Genomic DNA, 12,169 nt, shown 5'->3' on the forward strand with positions numbered 1-12,169 from the left:
TAGGAGGAGTGACTGGTTTGATCTCTTTGCTGTCCAAGGGACTCTCAAGAGTCTTTTCCAGAATCACAATTGGAAAGCATCAATTTTTTGGCGCTAAGCCTTCTTTATGGTCCAAATCTCACATCAGTACATGACTACTGGAAAATCCATAACTTTGATTATACAGACCTTTGTCAGTAAAAAAGTGGTCCACCAGAGCAGGAAATGGCAAACCACCCCAGTATTCTTGTCGCCAGAATGCCAGAATGAATAGTGTGAACAGGCAAAAAGATATGACACTGGAAGATGAGCCTCCCAGGGAGAAAGGTATGCAAATGATACTGGGGAAGAGCAGAGGGCAATTGCTAATAGTTGCAGAAAGAATGAAGAGGCTGGGCCGAAGCAGAAATGACACTCAGTAAAGTAATGCTCAAAATTCTCCAAGCCAGGCTTCAGAAATACATGAACCATGAACTTCCAGATGTTCAAGCTGGTTTTACACATGGCAGAGGAACCAGAGATCAAATTGCCAACATCCACTGGATCACCAAAAAAGCAAGAGAGTTCTAGAAAAAAATCTATTTCTGCTTTATTGACTATGCTAAAGCCTTTGACTGTGTGGATCACAACAAACTGTGGAAAATTCTGAAAGAGATGGGAATACCAGACCACCTGACCTGCCTCTTGAGAAACCTATATGCAGGTCAGGAAGCAACAGTTAGAACTGGACATGGAACAGCAGACTGGTTCCAAATAGGAAAAGGAGTACATCAAGGCTGTATATTGTCACCGTGCTTATTTAATTTATATGCAGAGTACATCACGAGAAACGCTGGGCTGGAGGAAGCACAAGCTGGAATCAAGATTGCCAGGAGAAAGATCAATAACCTCAGATATGCAGATGACACCACCCTTATGTCCGAAAGTGAAGAAGAACTAAAGAGCCTCTTGATGAAAATGAAAGAAGAGAGTGAAAAAGTTGGCCTAAAGCTCAACATTCAGAAAACTAAGATCATGGCATCCAGTCCCATCACTTCATGGGAAATAGATGGAGAAACACTGGAAACAGTGTCAGACTTTTTTGGGGAGGGGGTTCCAAAATCACTGCAGATGGTGACTGCAGCCATGAAATAAAAAGAAGCTTACTCCTTGGAAGGAAAGTTATGACCAACCTAGACAGCTGACTAAAAAGCAGAGACATTACTTTGCCAACAAAGGTCTGACTAGTCAAAGCTATGGTTTTTCTAGTGGTCATGTATGGATGTGAGAGTTGGACTATAAAGAAAGCTGAGTGCCAAAGAATTGAAGCTTTTGAACTGTGGTGTTGGAGAAGACTCTTGAGAGTCCCTTGCACTGCAAGGAGATCCAACCAGTCCATCCTAAAGGAGATCAGTCCTGAGTGTTCATTGGAAGGACTGATGTTGAAGCTGAAACTCCAATACTTTGGCCACCTGATGGGAAGAGCTGACTCATTTGAAAAGACCCTGATGCTAGGAAAGATTGAAGGCAGGAGGAGAAGGGGATGACAGAGGATGATTGGATGGCATCACCAACTCAATGGAGATGAGTTTGAGTAAACTCTGGGAGTTGGTGATGGACAGCGAGGCCTGGCGTGCTTCAGTTCATGAGGTTGCAAAGAGTCGGACACAACTAAGTGACTGAAGTTAACTGAACTGTGGATGTATCTGGGAGTGAAAGTAAAGTCCGATGCTGTAAAGAACAATACTGCATAGGAACCTGGAATGTTTGGCCCATAAATCAAGGTAAATTGGATATGATCAAGCAGGAGGTGGCAAGAGTAAATATCAACATCATAGGAATCAGTGAACTAAAATGGACAGGAATGGGCAAATTTAATTCAGATGACCATTTGGAAATATAGTCAACATTTATACTCAGTTGAAGGCTGGAAGAGAAGGGGATGGCAGAGGATGAGATGGTTGGATGTCATCATCGACTTGATGGACATGAGTTTGAGCAAGCTCCAGGAGTTGGTGATGGACAGGGAAGCCTGGCATGCTACAGTCCATGGGGTCGCAGAGTCAGACACTACTGAATGACTAAACTAAACTGACCTTAAACTGACACATTAATTCATTCTAGATGCATAATATCCCAATGAAGTAAGTACTGTAGCAAGTCATTACATTTAACAGATGAAAATATAGAGTTCCAGAGACTAACTGACATGCCCAAAGTCACATGGCTAATAAGCACCAGAGCTGGGCTTTGAATTGATGGACTGGCTCCAGAGTCTGATTTCTTAACTATTAAACAACCAGATGCCACCTCTAAATCAGATAGGTCTGAGAATTCCCTGGCAGTCCAGTGGTTAGGACTCCATACTCTCACTGCCAGGGGCCCAGGTTTGATCCCTGGTTGGAGGATTAAAATTTCACAAGCCATGTGACCAGTAAGTAAATAAGTAAATAAGATAGCTCGATGGGAACTCGTGTGAAACCACCTCCAGTTTATCCTGGTAACTCGAAAACCAGGGCACAGATCAAGAGGCATAATAAGTAACATTTATGATCAAAGATGCCTAATTTAGTTTGATCATTATTTCCCCTAAATTTTATGAAATGTGTTTGTTGGCATCCAATTTGCTCTTGTCCACTCGGAAAGTTTTCTGACTCAAAATCTTTACAGATGGTTAGATCACTCACAGGCATGCAGGCACTCCTCTCTCTCTCTCTCTCTCTCTCTCTCTCTCTCTCTCTCTCTCTCTCTCTCTCTCAGAATTTTCAAGGTTTTGAATCTCAGCACCAAGCTTTGTGATCCTTGTGCCTTGAGATATTTTTTTTCTTTCATTGTACTAACAGCTTGGTAGACACTTTCCATCTAAATGTCAGTATGTGGAAGTCTTTTCTCTAGACCGATTTAGTTTCTCTATGGAAAAAAAATCCTACAATATTCCCTTACTTAGTTGCAGGATTACTGGGAGTAGAATGGAGGAAGGGGCTAAGAACCTCAGAATTCAGGACAAACACCATGGCCCAAGGTCCCTATTTTCATCCCTGTACCTCATTCTGCCTTCACTCTGCAAACTGTCCCAGATCCTAGGTATCTTTATTCCCCTTCCACACAATTTTTCCAGTTAATCCAGCCCCCACTTAAGTCATTCAGACCTTGCCCACCTCCATTTAAGTACTCAAATAGAGCATCTCTTTCCTCATTACTGAAATTTCCCACACCATTGTCTGCTTTCTTCCAAGTAAAGTAAGTTAAGTATTAGTATCACTCAGTCAAAACCGCTCTCTTAATTAGGGCCAACTAGGAAATCCTCCAGAGAAGGCAATGGCACCCCACTCCAGTATTCTTGCCTGGAAAATCCCATGGACAGAAGAGCCTGGTAGGCTGCAGTCCACGAGGTCACTAAGAGTCGGACACAACTAAGCGACTGCACTTTCACTTTTCAGTTTCATGCATTGGAGAAGGAAATGGCAACCCACTCCAGTGTTCTTGTCTGGAGAATCCCAGGGACGGGGGAGCCTGGTGGGCTACCATCTATGGGGTCACACAGAGTCGGACACGACTGAAGAGACTTAGCAGCAGCAGCAACAGGAAATCCTGTTAATCAATCCAGAGACCACTCGGGGGAAATTTCCCACCTTCTCAATTAAATCTTATTTATTCCTTCTTTTTAAAGTATTTCTCCTCCATTGGCTTCTTTGGGCCTGTCCAACTAATTCTGGTTCCTTCATCATCAAACTTCATCATCAAACTTCATCATCAAACATGAAAGTGAAAGAGGAGAGTGAAAAGCTGGCTTAAAGCTCAACATTCAGAAAACTAAGATCATCGCATCCAGTCCCATCACTTCATGGCAAATAGATGGGGAAACAGTGGAAACAGTGGCTGATTTTATTTTTCTGGGCTCCAAAATCACTGCAGATGGTGACTGCAGCCATGAAATTAAAAGACGCTTACTCCTTGGAAGGAAAGTTATGACCAACCTAGATAGCATATTAAAAAGCAGAGACATTACTTTGACAACAAAGATCTATCTAGCCAAGGCTATGGTTTTTCCAGTGGTCATGTATGGATGTAAGAGTTGGACTATAAAGAATGCTGAGTGCCAAAGAATTGATACTTTTGAACTGTGGTGTTGGAGAAGACTCTTGAGAGTCCCTTGGGCTACGAGGAGGTCCAACCAGTCCATCCTAAAGGAGATCAGTCCTGGGTGTTCACTGGAAGGACTGATGCTGAAGCTGAAACTCCAATACTTTGGCCACCTCATGTGAAGAGCTGACTCATTGGAAAAGATCCAGATGCTGGGAAAGATTGAGGGCAGGAGGAGAAGGGGACAACAGAGGTTGAGATGGTTGGATGGCATCACCAACTCGATGGACATGGGCTTGGGGGGACTCTGGGAGTTGGGGATGGACAGGGAGGCCTAGCGTGCTGTGGTTCATGGGGTCGCAAAGAGTCAGACATGACTGAGCGACTGAAATGAACTGAACATCATCACACTTCTCTGCACCTCCATGGCTGTAGTGGTTGTCTGGACCCTCAAAATGCTCTGTCTAGAAATGGAGACCTCCAGCACCTTTTGAGCTCCATCCTGATAATATTCCAAACCATTTTTGAGAACTCCTGCATAATTTCTGTCAAATATCATCTGTACTCACATTATTTTATCACATCTTCTTGCTCAAATTTCTATGTAATCATGTTGCTGTTTGGTAGAAACCAATGCAATACTGTAAAGCAATTATCCTTCAATTAAAAATAGATAAATTTTTAAAGTAATTAGCTTCCAATTAAAATGAATAAATTTTAAAAATAAATAAATAAAAGTTTTAAATGGGTAACTAAAGAGAAAGAATATATGTTGACCCTGCAATTAGAAAAAAAAAATATTTCTACCTAATCAAATTAAAATTTTTTAACTCAGTATTCAGATTACTTTCTAAATGCCAACTTCAACTTCATATCAACCCAAGCCCCAACTTTACCAAATCATTTAAAGCCCTTTGCTCCATCTACTCAGTCTCTTTGCCAATCTACTTGTCCAGAGTTCAGGATAGTTTCACCCATCTGAAATTTCCTTTCCTGTCCTCCATGACCAATTTATATCATCACTTCTTTTAAGATTTCACTATGTTCAATCACCAATTATAGCTTCACTTTAGAGTATGAGCTGCTTCTTAAAAGTTATGATTCTTTCATCCAAGATGTAAGAATATGTATACTCTGCCTTTCTTCAGTGAGACCTCCACCGCTTACAAAACAGGGACTGTGTCTTACAATTCAATAACATTAACAACACTGAAAATCTCCCATGATGCTTGGAGCAAGTCCATGCACACAGTAGCTGCTGAAAGTGCCTGTCACATAGTATCTACCCAACCACCTAAATGCTTCCAGAAAGAATTAACTGGTAAACTTTATACATCAGTTCACATTTTCCCTGTTCCATTTTAACCAGAAAGAGTCAAAGAAGTTCCAATGATTGTTAGTGTCCATGAATTTTTCTATTCATTTAACTCTCTCCAAGACAAAACGATTTGAACCAGCAGTATTGCTAAATAACTTATTATAGCTTCCCTGGATATGGTAAGCTTAATAGGAGAAGCCTCACATATCTATTTTTTTAAATAAATTTATTGAGCATATTTATACCTACACCAAGCACTGCACAAGGCTTTGGGACTATGAAAGTATTTATTGACAAGGTCTCTACCCTTGAGCAAGACTTTTACTATGCATATAAGATAATTCTCTATACTGGATTTTTTGGGGGAAAAAGACTAATTAAAAGCAGAATCATTTCTTACACTCATATGTCCTTTTGCTGTCTATAATTAATTCACTCCAATTGTTTCACTTTTTAAATCAATTGTTACACAATCCTGAGATATTAGCTGTTAGGAATTATTACAGTGCAGAATTAGCAGATTAAAACAGGGGTTAAGAAAAATTATGCAACTCTCTACAGAGCACATAGCTAAATTAGTGTTCTTTCTATTTCTACAAGATGACCCAGGAAATGGAATCACATTTCAGAAATAGGAAACTTTCTAAGATGTCATGAATTCCAACTTCAGATGGACCACAGTAGATAAGTGATTTCTCTTGGATCACTTAATTACTAATTATGTAGAGTACAAAGCATGTCAGGTCAGCACGGGGTAAAACTGTGACATGTGCCTCTGATTCCAATATATCCAATCATTTTAACATTTCCCAACCCAGCTACATACTTGGAGGCTGCCAAGGTCCCAACTGGAGCATCCCAACCCAGTCTAAGTCAGTATCACTTCCCACAAAGTTTCTCCTTCCCCAAAGCCCAAGTGTCCTCTGTTCAAGATGGAGCTTCCTGCTCTCTGGGGTAAGATCAGTTAAGTAGTTTGAAGATCAGGTATCTGAAGTGTTGTTTAGAAGGTAACCCCATGGAAATGGAAGCATTTCAACAAGGTAATTGGGCCACTACTGACTGGTCTAGGCAGTCCTTTGAAAGTCCAAGAATACTTTATGGAGCCTTGAAGTGAAAGTGAAAGTCGCTCAGTCCTGTCCAACTCTTTGAGACCCCATGGACTATACAGTCCATGAAATTCTCCAGGCCAAAATACTGGAGTGGGTAGCCCGTCTCTTCTCCAGGAGATCTTCCCGACCCAGGAATAGAACCAGGGTCTCCTGCATTGTAGGTGAATTCTTTGTTAGCTGAGCTACCAGAAAGCAGGGCCTCGGAGTAGGGTGGAAAAATTGACAGAAGGCCTATAGTCATGGGTTATAGCCCTATTTCCTACTCTTGTTTTCTCAAAAAACTTTAAAATATTTGCTTCAAGAGTTAATTTCTTTAACAATTAAAGAACAGAATTAAGTATCCCCAGGGTCTTTTCCATATGGTAGCCTCTGAGTTCTGGGCAGGATTTTTGTGTTAAAACACTAGAAGCCACAGGTTGGTTTAGATAATATTTAGATTTGGACAAGATGAGAACATGAAAGATTGCTCGGGAATAAAATGACTTGGCCTCACTTGGACTCATGGCAAGCTCAGACTCTTGATGCTTTCAGTTAGTAATTTCTTTATCAAGTTAATAAAACTTTGATCTTTGTAATCAAAATGGTTCTGGAAAAGTTGTGCCTGTTGCTCTAGAATAAAAACTAGGAAGAATGAGAAGAAATTACCAAAAGCACGTTTATTTTTATTTTCATCTTTGGTACAAAAAAAAGTAAAATAAGATGTTTTGCTTTGTCTTTTTGAACTACAAGCATAGGTAAGAAAAGGAGGGGTAGGAAGCATTCTGGATTTCTTGTTTCAATGAACCAAAAAGCATATTGCCTTTCCAGTAAAAGCCTTTCAGTTCCGCTTTAAAGGGAAATGCTCGCCATCTTGTGAAATTTTAGGATATTGCCACATAGGCCCATGACCAGAACACAGTGATTTTAAACACTTTAATACAGTTTAAAAATTGACCTTAATTTTAGCTTAATTCCTCTTTTTACAAACAAACTTATAAGAAATGTTTTTTTTTAATATAGAGAAATTGCTTACCAGTGGGAAGCAGAGAAGGGCAATATAGGAGCACAGGATTAAGAGGTACAAACTATTATGTAGATTTTAAAAAAAAAGCTACAAGCATATAAAGTACAACACAGGAAATATAGCCAATATCTTATGATAACTATAAATGGAGTGAAAGTGAAGTCACTCAGTTGTGTTCAACTCTTTGCGACCCCATGGACTGCAGCCTACCAGGCTCCTCCATCCATGGGATTTTCCAGGCAAGAGTACTGGAGTGGGTTGCCATTTCCTTCTCCAGAGGATCTTCCTCACCCAAGGATCGAACCTGGGTCTCTCGCATTGTAGGCAGACACTTTACCATCTGAGCCACCAGGGAAGACCCAATAAATGGAGTATAACCTTTAAAAATTGCAAACCACTATATTGTACACTTGTAACTTGCCTAATATTGTACATCAACTGTACTCCAATTTTTAAAGACTTTTTTGGAAAAGTGCACCTGTAAAGTATTACTATAATAATATGCTAAAAACTGATTTTTACTATCTCTTCCTTCATTTAGATTGAAAAATGAACTCAAAAAAGAGGAGGAACAATTTGTAACGCAAGATAACAATCAGAGCAACTATGTGAGTCAACTCCAGATCCTTGCCTGAGCAAGAACCATATGGGTTATTAGAGTTGGTCTTGGGGCTGAAATATTACCACTAAAGTTTTAACCCATTATCTAGTATGAATTTATGATAAGCAGTCCTGATACCAGAACCAAATTATAGACCATGAAGAAAGTGAAACCAATGATTCTTAAATATATACATTTATACCCTGGTATTTATTAGTGAGTAATCAAATAAATTTATGTTATTAATTTTCATTTAAAGAAAAAAAATTTTTTTGATTAGGTTTGCCCTGACTGGTACCTAGACAACGAAATCCATTGAAAGGTAGTATTCCTTGTTTAGTCAGTAAGTCTGTCCAATTTTTGCAACTCCATGGACTGTAGCCCTCCAGGCTCCTCTGTCCAAGGGATTTCCCAGGCAAGGATACTGGAGTGGGTTGCCATTTCCTCCTCCAGGGAATCTCCCTGACCCAGGGACTGAACCCTGTGCCTCTTGCTTGGCAGGTGAATTCTTTGCCACCAAGCCACCTGGAAGGCCCCAAAAGGCACTATAATTTGGCACCAAATCACCATAGGCATAGACACGGAGAAAAACATGCAAACGTTGTGTCTGGTCATACAAGTACAATCTTAACATAAAAGATGGTAAATGCATCTTGTGTATATGCTTGTTTTATGCTTATTAGGATATGATAATGTCATTCCAACAAATTCCACAAAAAATAGTCACAGGTAGCTAACACACAATTATTCTGTAAGAATACAGAACTGTATTCTGTAACTGTTGTGAAAACACATTCAGCTCACTTACTGGTGTCCAGAGAACTAAATAAGGCGCTGGGTCTAACTCGCCAGCCACCTACGCCAGACAAGACTATCATCTGCATCTGCCATCCAGCTACAGCACGTGGTCCCTTGAGGTGGCCCTAGGCACTGCAGGGCTCCACTGTGCCCGCCATCTTCAGAAAGGCCGCAAAGAAATAAACCAGAACCAGTTACAACTAGTAAGGCCTAAGATGGTGGAAGATTTGCCTTCTAGTAGACCCTGAGCCTTATTGTGCACTCATTGTAATACATTAGCATAAGTTAAGTGACACACCCGCCAGCGCTAAGATGATGGACAATCACCATGCCAACAGCTGGAAATGCCCAGACAAAGACTGAAAAGGAGTATTGCCTCAGTTCCCATCCAAACCACACCTCTGTTCTCAGATTAGTCATAAATGTTCCTCCTGCTACTTCCAGTTCCTCTGTTTAACCTCAACTCTCCTATATAAATGGTGTCTCTTCCCAAATCTGGTTGAGAAGTTGATTTGTGAACCAGGTTCCTACTCCATCCTTGGCCATTGAATAAAGCTTGTGTCCTTCCAGTCTTAGCATCAGTTTCGTTATTGGCTGTGCAAATATTATGGAAAAAAAACTTCCCTGGCCAAGACAAGGGGTGTTGGTGGGTGCTAGGACACTGGCGCAGGTCGAACCAATTTGGTAACAGATCAAAATTTCAAATTCACCATAAGAAGTTTTCTCTGTGCTGAAAGAGGTTTACCTAAAAGAGGTACCACTGACATAAGACCTCTGCAGCTGCTCAGAACTCACTTCCTGTGCAGCCTGCCTTGGGACTTTTGTGTTGCAGGTGCCAAGCCCAAGGAACCAGGGCCCGCTTCTCCCATCCTGGCAGACTGGGCCTGATTAAGAACTGAATGCATGATCAAGCGTGTTTTATGGAGCATCTGGAAGGTGTCACCACCAGAAACAGATGTCCCCATAAGAACTACAGCTCCATTATTTCAAGATGCATGATTGTAATAGCAATAATTTGCCTGATGGCCTAGAACTCTCCACAGCCATCATTCACGTCCATAAAAAGGAAAGGAACAAATAGGTACCACTGTTACTGAGCCCAAGTTCCTTCTGCTGGTTGCACAACAGGCTAATACATCAGAAAACCAGTTGTTGGGACAAGCAATAATAACTTTAATCGGAAAGCTAGGAGACCAAGATGGCAGACTAGCATCTCAAAAAACCATCTTCCTTCAGTCCAAATTCAGGCTCCTTCTGTATACAAGTGGGGGAAGGGACCCACTTTGGCACCATCCAGTGGCTAAGCCAGACTGCTAAGGGTAACTGTGCTGTGCTAAGTCGATTTCAGTCGTGTCTGACTCTTTTGTGACCCCATGGATCCTAACCCACCAGATTCTTCTGTCCATGGTGTTCTCCATGCAAGAATACTGGAGTGGGTTGCTGTCCCCTCCTCCAGGGGATCTTGCTAACCCAGGGATTCAATGGAGTCTAGGCGGGATCTTTACCACTAGCGCCACCTGGGAAGTTAATTGACGGTTGTTCACTAACTGTTGCTTGCTTGGGGGAGGAGCCCACGGTTGCGCCAGCCAATGGATGCCCCGGCCCCGCCAGCAATGTCAGCCGCCAGCCCTTGGTGGAACCAGGCACGCAAGTGGCTGAGACCATTGTGGCCACGTAGAGGTGCTTGACTAGTCCATCAAGCATGATCACCGTCTGAGTCAGTGAGTGCTGTGGGCTCAGCCCACCTCTGACCCCACCAGCCAGTCCGAGGTGGCCCCAAGCTGGTGCCCCCCAGAGTGGAGGTCCTGCCTGCTGGCTTGTGCAGGGGGTGGGCAGCAGGAGTCTGGTGAGATAGCAGCAGCTAGGTACAGAGAGGTACCGCGACAGAGTGGCTCCTGACTCAATGGAACACATAGGTGGGCCCCAGGAAGGGAGGGGCACATCAGGCCTCAGGTTCTGATTTGGGAGGCCGCCACTCTATCACCAACGAGAGAATATGAACTGATCAACTTAATACACGGTGTTTTGAGAGACACTGACAAAATACAATGACAGATACATTGACTATACCCAGTTTACAAATCATGAAGTAGGCATGATTTGGTGATAACTTTCCTCCTTATATGCAAATTATAATGTGATGGAACACTTTCAGTAACTCCAAATAATTCAGTTCCAAAATACCACTCGGATATTTTCATAAAGGCTTGAAGCAGTTTGTTACAGTAGGGTGAGAAAGAGAAACCAAGAAAAATAAAAGGAGTAGAAATGGGATATATTATAGTCTCCAAGCACTATTAAATCTCTTATTGGGCAAAGGCTTGATTCAAGAAACATTTTAAGAAGATTAGACAGGGACTGCCCTGGTGGTCTAATCATCAGAACTCTTTGCTTCTACTTCAGGGGGCCCAGGATTCTATAATTGGTCAGTTCAGTTCCATAGCTCAGTCATGTCCAACTCTTTGCGACCCCATGAACCACAGCACACCAGGCCTCCCTGTCCATCACCAACTCCCAGAGTCCACCCAAACCCATGTCTATTGTGTCAGTGATGCCATCCAACCGTCTCATCCTCTGTCGTCCCCTTCTTCTCCTGCCCTCAATCTTTCCCAGCATCCGGGTCTTTTCAAATGAGTCAGCTCTCCACATCAGGTGGCCAAAGTATTGGAGTTTCAGCTCCAACATCAGTCCTTCCAAATGAACACCCAGGACTGATCTCCCTTAGGATGGACTGGTTGGATCTCCTTGCAGTGCAAGGGACTCTCAAGAGTCTTCTCCAACACCACAATTCAAAGGCATCAATTCTTCAGAGCTCAGCTTTCTTTAGATTCATTTTAGCTATCAGTATGTAAGAGCCCACACTGTGGTTTTTCCTCCCACCTCAAGGCTATGCTTACCTGTGTTTCAGCAATGACTGACCTTCACCCCCAGGCCTTGAACAAGAGTCTCTAATCCTAAAGAGGGCTTGTCACCTTTTCCCCTAGACTCCAGGCAGGAATGAAGTGGACAACTTGGTTTTTTAACTCCTGTTTCTCCTGTAGCATCTTCTTTTAAAAAAATTATTTATATACTTATTTATTTGGCTGCACCAGGTCACAGTTGCAGCATGTGGGATCTAGTTCCCTGTCCAGGGACCAAACACAGGCCCTCTGCATTGGGAACATGGAGTCTTAGCCACTGGACCACCAGAAAGGTACCCTATGCTTAACTTTTAATTGGTGGTTGACCAGTCGGACTACAAAGAAAGCTGAGCACTGAAGAATTGATGCCTTTGAATTGTGGTGTTGGAGAAGACTCTT

General features: G+C 42.1%; 1 pseudogene; it reads left to right on the forward strand.

The window, feature by feature from the left end:
• The first annotated feature begins 245 nt into the window (after window positions 1-245).
• LOC138427927 (multiple coagulation factor deficiency protein 2 homolog pseudogene) lies at window positions 246-10,977 on the forward strand (annotated as a pseudogene).
• Window positions 10,978-12,169: the final 1,192 nt, after the last annotated feature.

Source organism: Ovis canadensis, chromosome 22 (assembly GCF_042477335.2).
Source record: "Ovis canadensis isolate MfBH-ARS-UI-01 breed Bighorn chromosome 22, ARS-UI_OviCan_v2, whole genome shotgun sequence".
NCBI lineage: Eukaryota > Metazoa > Chordata > Mammalia > Artiodactyla > Bovidae > Ovis > Ovis canadensis.